The following is a 19,711-nucleotide window of genomic DNA, read 5'->3' as shown; positions in this document are numbered from 1 at the left end:
GATGGTGTATTCTGTCATAGAGTAAGAGCATGTTGTGTAATACATTGCAGACCCTTGATGTAACTAGATGATTAAAATAGTTATGTAAATTGTTTACATGTCAGCTTTCTTTGGCAACCCAATGTAATTTGACAAATGAGACTCCTCATTGGCAATTACATTTCCTTAACAACATTCTGGTGAATGTACATAAAAAGTAATGATAGCTTCGACCAGCACCCTGTCCTGCACTGTGTCACAGCCCCAGATTCTGATAGCGTCTGACACTTATTACTTAAGTCATATATTTCTGAAAGCAGAGACCTCTACAAAGTCTTTTCTCAACTGATACTGTCTCAAGCTAGGGAGAGTCAAAGACTTTATACCCACCATTTTCTATAGGCATCATACACATTTATGTGAAATCCCAACTTTGGATGGTCAAGAATTATTAAGTGGTAAATATGGAAGACAATATTTCCCTTTCCTCTCCAGAATACTACTGTAGCCCTGTGGGATTTTCCTGTTACCTGTCTAAGAACCCCCATGTCTTTGCAACAGTGGTGTGTGATTGCTCATGAGCAACTATTATTGGACTCAGGGTTAAAGGACAGAAACATGTTTACAAATCATTTCCATAGTTCATTTTATCTAAACAATATAAAGAAAAACACTGACTTGCAATTTCATTCTCCGTTGAGTATGTTTGGCCTTCAGAATCTGCCAGGTAGAATTCTGTTACACTGTAAGTTAAAACATGCCTATTTACAAGGGAATGTGGTGCAGAGTGTTGATGTTGTAGCAGGACATGTTTGGGTGTATTGCACAGGTCTGCATATCTGTATAAGTTTATGAATCTCTGAATGAAGTACATACTTCTATTGTAATCCTGGCACATGCTAATACATTTTCAATGCTCTGAGAAATCCTCTTCCCTAGGAGTATGTGTGCACTCGTACAATATTTTCATTCAATCTCCCACCTCTCAGATTCAGTCCAGTTTTTGTATAAGTCAGGATCCAATTAGGAGTCAGAAACCACACTGTTATTTAAGACAAAGATTATATAAAATGGTAAATTATAAAAGGATGTAAAAACTGGGACTGGTCTACAAACATGATGACATCAGAAAGCATAAATCATGGTGAATACTTAGGAAAATTTTTCCTTATCTTCCCAGAGCTGAAGTACATCTTTCCCCTTTCCAATAGGTACAGTTGTTCAAATTTGCTTCTTTTCTTTTAAACAGTTATTTTTTATGTCACTATATTCTTTAGGAAGTTTTAATTACTTCAAAGACAAGGTAATAATTATTTGAGAGGTAACAAGCAGCTTTGGGTAGTAGAGCTGGTTCTTCTTCAGAGTTATTATTCTCACTTATTTGAACATACTGTGCTTGGGTCTGAGCAGACATATCTCTGTGGGCTATTTCTTTTCAACATGGGTGTTAAGCAACCAAGGCCTTGAGGTCCTGAGTCAGGACCCCAAACTGAGGCTGGAAGAATGAACAGTAGGGAGTCAGAGTTTTCTTGACGGATAAGCTCACTGAGAAAATAGTCAGTTGTAAAATTTCTGTGACTTCTGGGTTTGGAAGAAGCTCTGGACTAAAATGTTTCCTGCCCTGAGTGTAAGCATGTCAATTATTTCAAGAGTATGGTCAGTGTGAAATGAAAATGTGGAGTTTTAGAATATCCAGAAAGACACAGTAACTGAAAAATAATATTATGGTCTTTCTAGTTTTCCTTAACTGAATGCATTAATTAAAAAGAGAATAAAGGATATGCTATGTTATTTATATTTCATTATTTTATAGGCTCTGAATCTATTGTTGTGATGCTTTATAATAGTTTCTTAAACAAACATTCTTTATCCTGGAATATATTATCAAGGACTTAGAACCTGACCTCAATTAAAAATGGGATTGCATTAAAACAGAATAATTATTTTTCATACATATTTTTGCAAGAAATCATTTTCCAGTTATATTATTCTTATTATTAATATACTTGGTAAATGGCAAAAAAGCATTAAATGACCAACTTATGGTACAACTAACCACTAAGCTAAGATTATACACTTTTATAATAACTTTGATCTGTAATTTACATAGGTATAAAATTGTGGGTAACTAATATGTATATACAAATTAAAATTTTAATTTGGAGGTCTTTTGTTGAGCATTAGAACCTGATTTGCCCCTAAAATATTTCCTGATATTTCATACAGAAGTTCATATCCATCCAGTAATCCATCCAGTAAAATTGTGTGGTTCTAATTGGTTCTTTGTCATATGGCAAAGAGAAGATGTGTCTTGTTGAGAGGTGGTTTTTGGTGTATGGCAAGGAGAAGATGTGTTTTGTTGAGAGGCAGTGATCACCTTGTACAAAACCATATGCCTTAATGATGAGGTATATCCTGGCCAGCAGAGGGTTGTAGGAAATGTTGCTCATCAGATGACTTGTTCCAATAAGGCCAACTAATGTGCTCCTTGGTTGGAGTCTAAAGATCAGTACATTTTAAGCTTATAAGACTTCAGAATACTGAAGTGAGTTACTTACTGGCTTTATCAGCCAAGAGTCTTGATTTTAGAATAATGAAGAGAGGAACATGATGGTGATATTTGTGAAACAATATTTTTATGGTACCCTTTTGTTCATAGACTATTACTATAACTTCTCAGTCTGTGTAAAATACAGTATGGGTAGCAATGAGATTTTCTTTTGTACACACATTTACAGTTAAATCTTTCAACTCTTTCTCTTTTAATGCTTCTTCCACCAGTTATATAGAAATAACCTTTTGCTGTATCAAAATCTTATAAAAAGTGTGCTGAGTCTTTAATATGTGTGTTCTCTCTCCTTCTCTCTCTCTCTCTCTCTCTCTCTCTCTCTCTCTCTCTCTCTCTCTGTCTCTAAATGTGTTTACATTCTCTGAATGCATACAAAAGCTAAATATAGCATAAATATGACTAATATTATCTAGCAATAGGAGAGGCTTCTGTCATTTTAAGTATTCAATATTAAAATTTTGTCTGTGGCTTGTCAAGCTGTAGACACATAAAGTTCAAGAATGTGATTTTTAATAAATGCTCACTTTAGAGCATATAATAATCACACACAATCTTAGCTGAGCAGACATCTAACCAAAATTGTGCCTTTCACTGCAGATTTTTTGTTTTTTGCTTTTTATTTTTTTGTTCATGGTCATGATGTTTTATCTTTTATGTTTACCCTCATGAAATTTGTAATCCTTTGTAGGATCTTAATAAACTCAAGACCTCATAAACTTCCATGCAAAGAACCCACATACAGATGGACATCCCATCTTCCTATGCCTATGTGTCTCAGTATTTTACCTGCATAGACCTAGGAAGTACCCCATTTGCTCTGATAACTCACTTCTGATCACTCATGCAATGCCAACTGTATGGCCACCTGGTGATCACACACAGATGTGAAGGAAAATCCCCCCAAAACCTCACAGTCCAGAGGACAAAATTTAAACTTTGCAAATTGCAATACCAAGTGGCAAATATTGAAGACTGCTTAGTAAGAAACATGATACCAGTGTTTAAGATCTGGACTTGGTTTTCAATCTCTGGCTGATATATTAGGTTTTTTTTTTTTTGGTTGTTCCTACATGTCTATGGTAGGAGAGTGAATATTTTTGACAAGTCCCTCTAGGAAGTATAGAGTAACAGGATCAGGTTTACCTGTAGCCCCTTTATGAACAATTTAAGGACACAGAATGTAACTATAAAATATGGGCATCAATTAGCCAAGCATGTGGCACACAAAATTAGTCCCAGTCTGGTGTACATGGTGAGTAAGTTGGAGGTCTACTTTATACCTAGGGCTCTGTAGAGAGACCCTGTCTCAAATATCAGAAAAACCACACACAAACAAACAAACTAACAGCAACCAAGAGCACGGACATTGCAGGTTGTGGAAAGCAACATCCATTGTGAGAGAGGAATTGAGCTAATAATATTTGTTTCATGAAGTTTTCCAAAACATAGTGTATTAATGAGTATTGCACCTCATTTGGGGCTTATTTACCATTATTATAAAGTGTTTTCCAAACAAGAATTAATTTTATAATTTGCTATACAGTGTATAAATGTGCTTTTGTTTTTATAATGATTATAATGAAATAAGAGAACTATTAGTATGTGAAACACATATTTAATCATAAACAGAATTTTCCATTTAAATAGTTTCTTAATTATAAACAGACTGCATTTTTTCTGCTTTGTTGATTATTCTTGCCAGGCAGAAAACTCCTTGGAATGAACCATGTATAGTTTCTAAAAAAAAGAACAAAAAGAAAAAAGAATGAAAGAGAGAAAGAAAGAAAGAAAGAAAGAGAGAAAGAGAGAGAGAGAGAGAGAGAGAGAAAGAAGAAGTTACCTTAATCTACACCTGAATTAAACTTTATTTTAGTCATTCATTCACTAATATAACTTATCTAATAACCCAATACTTCATTTATGGTAGCTTAAAATCATTTCGTTTTAATGTTAAGTGGCCCAGTAAAATTCTTGCTGTGAGATTCTTACATTTGACCATGAAACTATTTTGGGGGAATATTAATAAGTCTTGCCTCCAACAAATTATTCTCTTGTTTAGTACTGATCAAGTGATCCATGATTCATCTATTTGTCTATCTATCTATATGCTATATATATTGGAATAAAAGTAGCTTCAAATGAGATATGAAATATAATTGATTCAGTTGGAGAAAATGTTTTATATATATTACATATATCTGAGCAAGTAAGAGCAAAATTGTTTCTACTAATGAATAATATTTAGCCTATTAGGACTTTGTTATTGAGAATAAGCAATGTATCAAAAATCAACAAAGATCCTAAATGAATCCTTTCTAATAAAGGTACACACTTCTTATTTTATCATAATAATTCTTATTTTTTCCTCATAAGAGTTAGGAGTAATTCAGCACATGACTTTCAACACAAAGATAAAGTCTACATGTCTCATGCAGTTTCAGATTTACAAGTGAGTGAAAGATAAATAAACTAAGAATCTCTTTGTCTCTGTGCATATGTGCGTGTGCATGTGGTGTGTATGTATGTGTGTGTGTGTGTGTGTGTGTGTGTGTATGTGTGTGTGTGTTATATTGCAATAAGCAGTAGAGTAAAAGAAAACATAGAAAAGGACAGAAAAGATCTCATTTTTAGAGGCTGTTCTCAGAAAGCATCACTGGAAAGTTGACTACAGTTAAGACCTGAGGTAGACAGACAATGGGACTACAGATGTTCTTAAGTAGGGAACCTTTGCAGAGAAACTCCAGGAACATAATCCAAGAAAAGAACACAGTGGGTTTTCTACAGGAATAGTCTGTCTATATAAACTACATGCAACAGGTCCCTGGCAGACACCGTGAGTAAGATAAATACGTTTTCTCCGAATGGGATGGGTGGTCGCTAGGAGACAAGTACAAGTGTGACATGATTTGCGAGCCCTTTAACAACATGGCCTGTTGCAGTAACAATGGACTCAAGGTGAAAAGAGCAGAAGCAGTAATCATAGCTAAGAGTTTTCTGCAAGAAAAAGGCATAAATTCTGAGACTGTAGTAGGAAGTGTTTATTAATAATGACCTATAAGGTTGCTGGTTGACTAGGTGATTAGGTGTACAATAAGGAAGACACAGTTTTGTTTGTTGTGTTTAAAACTGAGCATTTGGAAGAAGGATGTCACTATTTCAGAGACAGAGAAGATGTAGAACAGGCTAGTAGGAAATGGAGAGCAGGATTTGGTTTTGGTTATGTCTAAGACACTATTACACATTTGTCTGTGTAGAGATAGCAGTGGAGAATAGCATTCAAAATTTTATGAATTTACAAAGTGATCCTGTCTGTAAGGTGACTTTAGACAAAGGGAAACCTGGGATGTGTGCTGAAAGACAAGAATCTAGGAGAGTGGGTGGTGTAGCCATCACAGAGCCATGAAATCATTAGAGTGTCATATTACTGAGGACAGGAAAAAATACATTCAGGAAGATTGTCTTGTATAGCCAAAATATAAGCTCTCATTTTCTAGATAGCTTGAGAATACAGTTGGGAAGAATTAGATTTTAAGTTTTTAATAATAACAGACTTGATCTTTTTTGAAAATTAAAGAAAAGACCTTAGAATTTATTATCAATATTTTCTTGTATAGGTAACACATATCATTGACTGATAGAAGAAATCAGCATTGCTTACCTATTTGTGTCAGACTAAATATTATTACTGACGGTAAGGATCATTCTTCATAAAACAAATATTTGGGGTAGGAAACTCAATTAAATAACTAGTGTCGGTGAAAAATGGTGAGTGATTTGTTTATGAAGGATATGGAATTAAGGGGTTTCACATCAAGCACACAGACTCTATTTGTTTATTTATTTATTCAATTATTTTTTAACTCTTCATTGGTTCTTTGTGAATTTCATACCATGCACCCCAATTCCACTCTTTTCCCTCTCCCCTCATACCCTTCCTTGACTCTCAATCTCAACTCTAACGAAGAAAAAAAAAACCAGCAACAATCTCATTGGATGCTGTAGTGTGTCACAGTGTGTTCCAAAACATATCATTTTGTGCTTGCAAATGTTCATTGCAATGAGTCATTGCTCTCATATAAGGCCTACTGATTCCGCTGCACTGTCATTACTGGAACCTCACTGAGACTCCTCTCAGATACCATGTGGTTACTCTGTGTCATGTCAATCTTGTAGTTTTGGATCTGCAGGACTGGCCCCTTCACACACTCCAGCAGTTCATTGATAGGGTAATTCTGGGGTAGACAAATTCCCAGCCTTGGATCTGGGCCTGAGAGGATTAGGTTTCTGAGCTGGTCGGCCAGTCAACCCTCATGCACTCATACCGCTGGAGTAAAGACTCTCCTTCCCTGGTCTGGCTGGCCTATTCAATGCCTGTGCAAAACGGAGCAGTGCCAGACATTCTGCTCTCATGCCCTTAGGGCCAGCTCTACTGTGTTGCTCAGGCAAAGTACAGGGCCCACTCTTCAGAGTGTTGCAGTAGGTGAGGGGCACCTACTCTAGCTCTCCTGCCTGCCATCAATGCCAAAGAACTAAAAGGGAGGAGGGACATATCACTCTTGCCCTTGTCACATGATGGAAGACAAGTAGCTTGGCCAGCTTTCCCAAGCTTGCACTCTCCTGGGTGGCCTACCTGTACCCCTGCCACCAGTCAGTCCTACTCTGCTGCCCAGGTGAGGTACAGGACATGCTAACCTGAGTGCTGCAGTTGGTGAGTGGCAGACACAGCCTTCCTGCTCTCATGACCCCAGAGCCAGGTTTCCCACTTGCCACTGGTGGTGACAGGAGAGGGGGAAAGAGGAGATATATCTCTCTTTTCATACCACTGCATGGGAGATGAGTGGCAGGGCCAGCTCTCCTACACTCATACTCTTGGGGCCGTCTTACATGCCACTCCACAGACTCTAATTTTAAGACCTTAACAAACATATTCCAAAAGCAGGCATCTAACATTGAAGCTACATTTCAATATTTCTTATGAGGATTTGAATATGTTCTTTGCTTCTTAGTAAGTTCTGGGTCCCCAGATGAGTGTCTGAACTTGTCCTGCAGGCTTGCCCCTGCTCTGGCAATAGTATTCTTCTCTGCTGGCTCATACTCATGCTTACGCTTAGACACTTTCACATATAGTACTTCAAATGCTGCATTTTGTACCTACTTGAAATGCAGTTTAGTAGTAGGCAGACAACATAATTCCTTTAGAGAATTTAAAGCTAGCTATGACGAGAACAGCTTCATTGCTTCTCCAGAAGCAAGTCATTTCAGTGCTTCAGCCACTTAGCCATGAGGACTCTGAAAGGAGAAGTAAACATCCCCAGGCTGACAGTAACCCTGGTGCCCTGCTGTTTTGGAGCAAAGCATCAAAATTAATGAAGTTATGAAGCATGCCATTGTTTCCACAGATTTTCTACTAAATAGCTTGCAGGTTTTATGCAAATGAATTTGATGGGGATTTCCATATGTATCCTTTTAACCTACATAGCATTTATTTGTTGTACATAAAATAAAAAAACCTACATAGTGTCAAAGCAGTATAGCAGTGAAAGGTTGCCTTTCATTATTTTCTTAAAAGAACAAAGCAAAACAATTTACTTCCTTCTCTTTAAAGTAATATTTGCCTTTTAATATATGAGGTCACTTATAAGTATGTCAATTAACAAACCAATTTCCTATGACTTATTCTTTGCCTGCCTATGCTAGGCTGTGACAGTAATGGAAAGTCTACAGGAGTTGCTAAAAAAGAGTCATGGTTGGAGTGTACTGATTACTGTTGAATAGATTAAAGGATAAACATTACAAGGAAGGTTGTTTTGGTGTCCTCTTCCTTCACTTACAGAGAAGATGAGATTGAGTCGGATTAGATTTTTTGTTTGGGACATACTAATGTAAAGATCACTGCCTAGACCTTGTTCTGCAGTGACAATCAGCATATCTGCGATAAGGTCAAGGAGTTTGACATTCACTTTGTCAGATGGAGCCTATCAAAGAGGCAGTTGTGTCTTTGAATGTCCCTTGTCTCCTTCAGTGATACACTGGAGATGCCTGTTTTCCCTTCTCTCTTTTTGTAGTTGATGTTTTTCTTTTCTTTTTATTGAATTATTATTCACAAACGGTATAACTGTTATGACAGGGAATCTAGAGGGAAAAAGGAGGGAGCTGAGCCTTTTCTTTTTATAGACATATGGTTTTGAAATGTTTACCAGGAAGTCTGACTTCCTGGTTTTCTGTTTTGAGGAAGAATTATTAGTTCAGAAGGAGCCTGCAATTCTTTAACAACAGTATTAGGAATCACAGGGTAGTGGTAGTTGTCAAACAGACAGTATCCAAGTTTGTCTGAGTTTAGAGGCCAAGTCAAGAAGAGTAAATACTGAGTTTAAATATTTTGACATCTCACAGGAACTTTTGTGAAGCTGAAATATTTAATAAAGCAATCCCAGGAAAGGTGTACGGATAGAGTAAGGAAGCTCAAAAAATAACAGTGGGGAACAGAACATCAGACCATAAATCCAAAGACCTATGAACAAAAAGAAGGCATTCAGGGTTGTTTCCTAGAGTGCTTGGGTTTAAAGATATTGAACACAAAAGTTCTAGGGCCTTATGGGTACTATGTAATGGCAGCACAAGGAGAAGTCTTCTGACTTACAGTAGCCTATTTTAGTCACTATTCATACATACTTTAAAAATATGCAGTGGGTCATTTACATACATGTTAAGGTCAGACATGTACAATAGTTCATATTAAGGAAGTTTATTTGACACTTACTGGTTAAATAGATGATCCTGGTACCAATGTACCCTTATGATATCTGTATATGAATAACAGACAAATTGAGAAATTGAAGTACAAACTCTGATTTCTTCCTTATTCCACCTTATTGACTGTCAAGAGCTACTTTATAGGCATCTTATATTGTCAAGGCTCCATGCTAGTCTGTGCAGGTATATATGATCAAAGAGATCAAGATGCATAGTTCCAGATAGTCAGAGTCTTGGCTATGTATTATCATTCATATAGGTCCCATGCTCATTCAAGATTTCCATGTAACATTCCTTCCAATCCACAAGGAAGTCTTCCTCTTTATTTGCTGCAAATCCTGTGCAAATCACAGCATTGATTTATCTCTTTTCTATAATATCTATATATAAAAATGTTTGAGCAACACATCTAGACTTGCCTAGGATCTAAAATAAAATCAGGGCCCATTGAGACCCCAACAGTCTCACAGTGTAGAAAAAGACTTAAAAATAAAATCAATATATATATATATTGTTTATAATAGAGTAATTTTTATGCAAAAGGCCTCAACCAAGTAAAGTTCCTGGAATCTACTTTGTTAATATTTCATATTTTTTTAGTTTATTAGGTTAAGAAGAGAACCTTTGACTTATTTTAGAGGGTAGATTATGTAAATGATCAACAGTTTACATGTCTGCATTCTTAAAAGCAATGATTATCCTGTCTCTATGCATGATAGAGTACCTATAGAAACCAGACTTTCTATTCCACACATATCATGAATTCATTGTTTTGTAAGCTTTAAATCTTCAAATTCTTCCAATTGCCAAGAAACCCCAGTGCTATTGGCCATGCTTATGTCTATATGACTTTTTTACATCATTGGAGTTTAAGTGTACATTATTACAGAAAAATAATGCACACATACTACCTTAGACTTGTAGAAAGTCTCACCAATTTAACATCTCTGGACTTAATAACCTGTTAAAAGGAAATGTAGTTGATCAAAAAGTGGAGATAGTGCATGACTAAACTATCTACTTGAACATTTCTCTAGTTTGGGTCCTGGAGATCCTGTCTATTCAGAGGAATGCTTCAGATTGTTGTCAATTTTATCAGCAAATTTTATTTTGCTTTAAAGTGAAATCTGAGCCAAGATGTCTGAAGAACTAAGAAACACATAATTTGAGTGAAATCCCATTTTACATAAAGTAAATGGAACAGGGTCTAAAGTAACTTAACAGTCCATTATGTCCTTTTGCATGACTGGGTTTTATTGTATAGAAATCAACATCAGAGGCTGGAGGGATGGTTCAGTGGTTGAGAGCAGTGTCTGCTCTTCCAGAGGTCCTGAGTTCAATCCCCAGCAACAACATGGTGGCTCATAACCATCTATAGTGTGATTTAATGTCCTCCTCTGGCATGCAAGTTTACATGCAGATAGAATAATCATGTACATAAAATAAATAAGTAAATAAGTAAATAAATAAATAAATAAATAAATAGGTTTTACAACAAGAAAGAATCCACAGTGAGAATCCTATAGACATCTGCCTCTTTGACTGAAGACAGTGACCTTTATAATGCCAGAAAACATAGTTTTTTTTTTCTTTTTAATCCCATGCTCTCTCTCTTTTCACTCCCACTTTTTCTTTTGAGACAGCCATTTTATGAAGCTGGTTTGTCTCAAATGCATGATCCTTCTGCTTTAGCCTCCCTAGTGCTGGAAATCCTGGCATATGCACAGCTATGACTTTCTCTTTACAGCATTAGCTACAGTCATAATCATTAGAATTATGGTTAATCATAAAGTAGCACAAATATATTAGCAGAGGATGTAAAACTACTATAAAATGTAACTATGCAAAGTAAAGTGGTCATGAGAGCACAATTCAGCTAGACTCTGCAGAGCACATCAGGCCACACGCACAGAATCTGGCAAGGGAGCCAGATACTTGCTGCTTCTCCCAACAGCCAGGGAAACAGCACAGTAGCAGCCATGAGACCTTGCCAAAGTTGCTCTGATTATTTCAATTGACTTGTGATTTCTCTATTCTCACCTGGAAATCCTAGTGGTTGTCTAAATTGTGATGGAAACCAATCTCCTTACGCTAACTTAAAATAAAAACGATTTTGGCATGGGAAAGAACACCTGCCTTAGAGTTTTCATCCTTCTCCAGGCCTGTATATGGGTCTGCTCAGGAGCTGTTTCTTCTTGTTTTCGTTCCTAGATAGGGGCAAAAAAAATCTACTCATTTCCTAAATTTAATCACAAATTCATTTTAGTAATACATACCCAGGACATATTTTCTCTTCCTTGCTCTCGCTTACCCTACTTTCTCCTTATCCATTTGGGATTATGAGGGGCTAAAATGTAGAAACATAAAGTCATTTTTATAGCTTTCTTCATCACCTTGCAATAGGCTGAATAAATGAATGGCTTTTCAGGAAATAGCTCATTTATGCTGGTGAAAGGTAGAATAATGAGCTCAATGGATTAGTAATTTGATTGAATATGACATTTATGTTCTTAAGGAGTTTAAATTTTTAGTGCAAACCAGAAAATGAATACTTTTAAAACAAAAGAATCTGTCTCTCTTTACACCAGTGAAATATACTCATAAATAACACACGTAAGCTTTGCAGCAAAACTCTTCAGAGATAAGTACCATAGCATGCAGAGTCATGCCTTATGAATATAGCTTGTCATTTGGAGGAAATTAACTTTAATGTGGTCATGATGATGACTTTATATTAGTTTATTATTATGGGAGGAGAAATGAATCATGTAGACTATGTGAATAATAATTTCTGAGTTTACAGCTGTGCTTTGCTAGTATATCAGAGAAAAAGTCTTTGTGGATGTATTTAGGTGAAATCTGAGGGCAGGAGCCCAAGCTGGTAAGAGAGCAAAGGGTGAGAAGGCATGGAAACTTTTGTATGCCATCTCAAGTCTGTTAATGAAGAACTTGGCTATGATATGTACTTGTCAACAGGAATAACCTAGTTGCTAATTTAAGTTTTTCATGAACTGTTTTAAATTAAGATTCCAGCTGATATTGAACTTCTAAAATATCACAGTAAAGATAGTGGCTTGATCAAAGTCTCCAGTTGTGTGGATGCCTTGCCTCTCAGAGTTTACAGGTTCTCTCTTCCAATTTTCAACTTTGAATTGTCCCTTGTTAGAATTTGGGGAACTAGGCAAATCCAAAATAAGGAAATATAAATTATTGTAAGTTCCCAAATGCAGAAATAATCAACCATTATCTTTTGATGCAGAAAAGCCAAGTACCTTGGCTGGCATCACAGAGTCCACTAAGGTAGAACTGGAATATAAATCTAGATAATCTGAACTAGTAGAACTTTATATCACCAAACTCTACTAGTAACAGTGTTGTGTGTATGAACACTGGTGTTAGTTCACTGTAAAGTTTAACCAGCTTCTGAAATCAAGCACTAGTGTTATGAAATTGCTTTTAATCATCACCTTTACTATGTAGCAGAATGATTCAAGTCTGAGAACAGACTGATATTCATAGATCTATTCCACACACTTAAAAATCAAACATATAAAAATAATTCCAGCATTTAGAAGGGGAAAATCAAGAAAACAGATCCCAATTTGAATTTTGTTAAATGTCCATATGTTCCAAGATTTCATTTGTCTTGGAACTTTGGGTATTTTCATTCGATTTCTATTCCCACGTATTTTTACCTGGAAAGACTGAAGAACTCCACTCACTATGGAAAATCTTTTATGTGGTTTAAGGGCAGCTGTCCTCATGTACATTTTCTCAGCATAGAAGAGGAGACTACCTCAAATGGAGCCTCAAAGGTGGTAAGTTACTGCTCACCCTGCACTAGCTAGAGAACAAACCGATGGTAAGGTACGTAGAAAGACATCAAGTTCCAGACTCCTTCCTGAGGCCTTTTCTATTACATAACAAAAGTTCCATCTCTTTATTATTGATAAGTGGACGGTCAAATAGGGCCCTCTACCACATCTCAACATAGACTCTAGGGTTCACAGGATATTGGCATTCATTAATTTGTTCAATAAATGTTTATTGAACTTTTAGTAGATTGAGCATCATTAAACTAAAATAAAACCTGGCCCTGATCTACCACACATTTTCATTTAGGTTTTTTTTGATAACCATATTTCCCCAGGTTCATACCAGGAGAAAGTATCAGAATGCTTTTCTCTCCATAGGCTCTCTGTGGAGCGTCTGTTAGCGACAGCTGAACTAGCAGCAGGCACATAATAAATTTAAATAGATTCCTTTATATTTCTTTATGTGCCTCTGTGATCAAATGAGTTTGTTCCAGAATTCCTGGGTGCCTAATATAATTAGGTCTCCCTCTGTCTCTTTTAACTTCTTGGCTTGTGCTCTTAAATTACATCATGGGAATTATATCTTGTATGTGATTTTTAGAATTCCCACTATCAATGCCCCACTAGCAACTCTAGTGACATCACTATTGAAAGGATTCTTTCTTTGTAGATCATTAGTTATAGTGGCTATTGTGTTTTTAAGTCTAATATGATATCTCTAGATGTCTTGCTTGTGAACTTGCTGCTGAGCATTGTCAATCTAAGAATGACTAACATCATGTACATTATTGATTATACTGTAAACAATTAGAAAGCTAACAGAGACAGTCATTGGCATATCAAAGAAGAGTGAACTAATGTTGGCAGAGTAGATACTCTAAATGAGGATTCAGGAATATCCTTTAAAAATGGATCTACTCATTAAATTCATAACTTGATTTTTTCATTCAATCACTGGTTGTAGTTTTGCTTATGAAATGTTAGATACCTCTTGGCATGCATGTTTACCAGTTATAAGCTATGTTCTTAGGTGTCCATGATTATAAGACTATTTACATAATAACAAAAGTTTATGAACTTGAAAACTAGAAATGAAATATTCTATGTAATTTCTAAATGTGATCGCTTTGGAAGGAGGAATTGGGAGTCTAGATCGTGCTCTTCTATTTAAGAATTTAGTATTATTTAGATGAAATATACAGTAGTGATCATTTACCTAATAAATAGCAGTTCAATATGATTTAACCAAATAATTGTATATATAAATAGACTGATGAATATTTTATTCATAAAACATGTATTCTAAATATTTTGTAGATAATTTAAGCTCATCTCTTTAAGTGTTAGAATTTTATATTATAGAGTAGTGAAACAATTTCTATTCATGGAACAAATGTCATAATACTCTAAGAAGCTGTGAAGTTGGTGTATATCTTAGATCACTTACCTCTTTGTTTCCATTTTTTGACTAATTGTTGACCTGCCTTCTTTATATTCTCAGAAAGTCCTTTATATTACAATAACATTTGATTCAGAAGAGAGGAAGCAAGAATATGCCAAGACTCTGTGGCAGTGAACTGTGCACACAGAGACTTGACTGCTGACAAAAAAGAAAATGTAGAGTCATTGATAGGGAATAGGAGCTATATCTTGTTGTGGATCTCAGTTAGTTAAAGACTTTCAGTAGAAAAGTAACAGGGTATCAGTGGGCAGAGATCAAGGTTTGAAATTAAAAAATACAGGAGTCAAAAAATCTCAGTACGTGGGCTAATATAAAAATGCTCTAAAGTGTTCATTCATATAAAGAAAATAAACAGACTTGTGAAATAATAAATGATTGTCTCTTGACTATTTGCATCACAGTTGGGATTGTCTTTAAGTATAGGTAACTATGATCTTTTTTCATTTTATTGGTTATTTTATTTATTTACATTTCAAATCTTATCCTTCCTTCCAATTTCCCCTCCACAAACTTCTACTCCCTCCCAACTCCCCCTTCCTCTATGAGGGTGCTCCCCCACCTGCCTACCTATTCCTGCCTTAGCACCCTAGCATTCCCCTTGGTAGCTATGATTTTTAAGGTGAGGTTTATATTGGGGTGCACAGTATCCTAGGTCTTGGTATAATCCAATTCTTACCTAAGCATTGGCTCAGATATTCTTACTGATCATAACATTTTTCTCTTTTAAGGCTTTATTCATTTAATTTAACTTCATAATTTCACAGATTCTAGGGAATGTAGAATGTTAATTCTGTTATATGTGGATAATATAGAGTAATTATACTATCAATATTAGCAAATCTCTGCATAAAACTTAAGGCATGGAGTCCCTAAACAGACCACAGTACTGTCATCCTTCAACTTCATGTTGCTTTTACTGGATGAAATATTTTCCCCAGGGGAACATGCCTGCAACACGTTTGACTGCAACAGATTTATATTTAGAAACTCAGTAGACAGAGGCCAGGGACTTTGCTACATCTCTGACTCTACTGACTTTGTTACTTTCTGACTCTCAGTAAAGTACTGCTAAACAGAAATTATTAGAACCAAACTAGTGTTTCTGTTGAGCTACTTTAGGCTGGGACAGTTAGGAATACATGAGAAGGAAGTAATATTCTGTTCACATAGAGGTACATAATGGGGTATTCCAGTGTAATAGTTTAACCTCAACAAGGGCAGTAGAGAAATTGACAGGGTGAAGAACTTTGCTTCACTGTCTCTACTTAGTTTTAGTTTAAAGTTATCTCTTAGAAGGTATTCATGGAACCATGATGCACTTTTAATAGCCATCTCAGGAGGAAGAACGATGGTTGTAATTTGGAGAAAAGAATATCTGGTCATAACCACAGGCTTTCATTAACAAAGTCATTTTAGCATGGCAGAAATGAATCAGGACCAACTTTGGAGTTAAAGAAATTTGAATGGGTTAGTCACGATGGATTTAGAACACAAGAGCTTAGTTTATTTCTTTATTGCAATAAAATATCCATCAGAAGCTTTTATAACTAATTTCTTTAATTTTATGTACTATCTATTCTTGTTGGGGTGTTATAGAATTAAAAGTTCTTACCTTTTAAGCAAAAACTAAAGGGTAGAGGGTTTTTTTTAATATATATATGAACTGAACAACATTGTTCATAGATTAGATCTGTGGTTCCCTACATAGCTGTCTGATCATCATAGCTGATCAAGAATGTTTATTGGGGAGATGGCTCAGATGACTCAGTGATTAAGAACACTTGTTTCTCCTTCAAAGGATCTTGGTTTATTTATCAGTACCCGTTTGGTGGCTCACAATCATTCATAATTCTGTTCTAGAGGATCCGACTTGCTTTTCTGAACTCTACAATTACTGGGTATGCATGTGGTACACATGCATAAGCACAGACAAACACTATTATATATTAAATGAAAAAAATCTTAAAGAGTTAAGGAAAGGACTGAGGGAACTGAAGGGGATTGCAATCCATAGGAAGAACAACAATATCAACTAACTGGACTCCCCAGAGCTCCCAGGGACTAAACTGCCAACCAAAGAATATGCATGGATGGGTCAATGGCTCCAGCTACATATATAGCAGAGGACTGTCTTATCTACTACCATCAATGGGAGGGAAGACACTTGGTCCTGTGGATGCTTGTTGCCCCAGTGTAAGGAGACGGTAGAGTGGCGAGGTGGGAATTGGTGAGTGGGGGAGCACCCTCTTAGAGGAAAAGGGGATGGTGGTTTTGTGGATGGAAGACCAGGAATGGGTACATTTGAAATATAAATAAATAAAATAACCAATTGATACAAAAAGAAAGAAAAAAGAGAACATAGAATTGAGAAAGGAGGTGGGGGAAGATTTGGGTAGAATTGAGGAGGAGATGCATAATCAAAATGTATTATATGAAAAAAATTAAAAGTAACAAAAAAGAAAGAAGGAATAAAATTAAAGAAATTTTAAAACTCATCAGTCTTAATTCTACCTATAAAATAAAGCTCAATGGAAAGATTTTTTTTCATGGCCATATTAATAAATGCCGCATAATAATTGCTAGTTCCTCTAGTTAGCTAGACCTCCAGTGAGTTTAATGCTGATTGTAGAGATATCAGAGACATTTTATCAAAGTAAGTTCATTCTAGAGTTCCTTTAAAAAATGTTTGAATGAATGTTTGGATGAATAATGTAACAGCTAAGTGACTTTTTTCCTTGCAATTATAGTACCAGAAGCACAATGAAAAAAAAAAACTGAAAGGCATATGATGAAGATGGCAGATTTTTTCAAGAGGAAAGCAAATTAATTTTTATGTGATAACGTTTTCCACTTAGGACTTCTGTGAGTGATGTGCCTTCACCCTTGACATTTGAACTCCCACACAATTTTTTGGAGCAAATACGATTTTCCTATTTCTTGAGCTTGATATGAAGGCAGCTTCAAGAATCTGAACCCACATTTCTGAAACTGAATTGAAAACAATGTATCCTGTAGCAGAAATGATGAAGACAACCAGTGTCCCCGGGTCTGAAGACAGAGGAGTAAAAGTAGCATAGGGGGATTTTGTTCCACTTCACTAAGGAGGATGCTGTCGGCTCACCCATCCTACAAAAGAATGGTTTGTCAACAGAGAAAGTAGGAAAGTAGGTGGCTTGTTATATAAAACTTTGTACCATAAAATACAAGACTGGCACAGATAACTATAAGAGCCATAGGTCAGACTGTCCTTAGCTGCATTCTCTTTATCTCAGAGTGAATGTGCTGAGTGGGTACGAAAGTTGAAAGGCGTGAAAGAGCTGTCTCTCAGAACCTATTTATCAACATGTCAAAGGCTGCAAGATCCTATTCCAAGCTCTCAGTTCCTTCTTATCCTTTCCTGAAATCCTTCCTCCCTCCCATCTCCATGTGTCTTCTTCTTTCTTTCAATTTTTCCTAATTTCCTTCCTTTCTCCCTTCCCCAGATGTCTCCTACCTTCATTCAGTTCCTCCTATTACTCTCCCCTTCATCTAATTTTACTGTCTCTCATACTTTCTTAGTTTTCTGCCCCATCTTCCCCCAGCCCCTCCTCTCTCTGCCCTTCCCCTCCTATGTCCTGAATTTCTGATAAGGATTTTCCAATAAGGCTACACTCACACAAAGAACAAAGCAGACTGGCAAGCAGACAAGTACCTGGGGAGATTGTAAATTAGCCAGTATGCCCAGGACAAGAAAGATGAACAGTTTCCAGTTCACCAGGAACATAGAAATATAGTCATTATTGAATATAATCCACTACTCTTAGAAGAAAGTTTAGGATTTTCATACTACTATCAAAGGAAACTATTACCTCAAAACTGACAAAACATGACATTGGGTTACATTTTTTAGACTATAAATTAACTTCATATCTCATGATCTGAGGGGAGGAAGCTGGTGACTGAGAGACTACTTATGTCCAATGCATGTGCTATGGAATGTCATCGTTCATTTTAGACCACTGCCAACATCAAAATTAAATGAAATTTCTAGATTCTTTTGTCACAGTGCTCACTTATACCATATTCATTCAGAGTTACAATTTTTAAGAATGAGTTAAGCCTGTGAAATATAATTTTGTCAGTGCCCCTACTGAATATAAAAGTCATTTTACATATTGTTTATATTGTTTTTTTTCCAACTTGATACAAGCTGGAGTTATCTGTGAAGAGGGAATCTCAGTTGAGGAAATGCTCTCATCAAATTGGACTATGGGAAAGTATGTGGGACATTTTCTTGATTTATGATTGATATTGGAAGGTCCAGCCCACAGTAGATGGCACCATCCTTTGGCACATGGTCTTGGGTGGTATACTAAGGTTGATCAAGGAGAAAGGCAGTGAGTAGCATTTCTCCATAGCTCCTGGTTCAATCTCTGCCTCCAAGTTTTTGCCTCAAACACATGTTCTGTTTTCCCTTGATGATGTACTGTTATGTGGAAGTATAAATCAAGAAACTTTTTCTTCCCCAAAGCTTCTGGTCATGTTGTTTTATCACAGTGATTGAGAGCAAACTAAGGAATATGACAAAAAATATGTACTCCTATATTACTTGTTCCCTTAAAAAAGCACAAGTCAACTAAAATGATATTGTTTTGATTTTTAATAAAATTGAAGTAGCATTCAAGAAGATTCTACCATGTGTTTACAAGGCCAAGATGTTTGCTTTACTCTCTTTGGTATTTACTGGAGAAAAAAATGGCCTCTCCCATTAGCAAAATAGTAATTAAAAAAAAGTTGCGATAGAATTTTGACAAAGTAGCTATAAAATAGATGCCCTCCAATATTTTGTATATAGACTTTCCTCATTTAACTCTCTGTTGGTTAGATTCTATCAGTTGCCTTTACTCGTAAGAAAATGAAAGCTTAGACATCATGACTAACTCAAAGTCATGAGCAACAGATCGAAGAGAGCCACAGAAAGCTCAGATGGTCTTCATCTATAGACTTTGTTCTGTGTCTAACCCAGAGAGTAAATACTCAGTCAATTTTATCCCCTTATATATTAGGAATAGAAGAGAGGGAGGGAGGGAGGCAGGGAGAGAGAGAGAGAGAGAGAGAGAGAGAGAGAGAGAGAGAGAGAGAGAGAGAGAGAGA

At 36.1% G+C, this 19,711-nt stretch overlaps 1 protein-coding gene across 2 annotated transcripts in view; it reads left to right on the top strand.

The window, feature by feature from the left end:
* Kcnip4 (potassium voltage-gated channel interacting protein 4) overlaps positions 1–19,711 on the top strand; it is a 1,067,998-nt gene that overhangs the window by 192,378 nt on the left and 855,909 nt on the right. The gene's annotated exons all lie outside the window — the stretch shown is intronic.

The sequence above is a fragment of the Grammomys surdaster genome, unplaced genomic scaffold (genome assembly GCF_004785775.1).
Source record: "Grammomys surdaster isolate TR1022 unplaced genomic scaffold, NIH_TR_1.0 150, whole genome shotgun sequence".
Classification (NCBI taxonomy): Eukaryota; Metazoa; Chordata; class Mammalia; order Rodentia; family Muridae; genus Grammomys; species Grammomys surdaster.
This window is presented reverse-complemented; position numbering and strand designations above follow the sequence as displayed.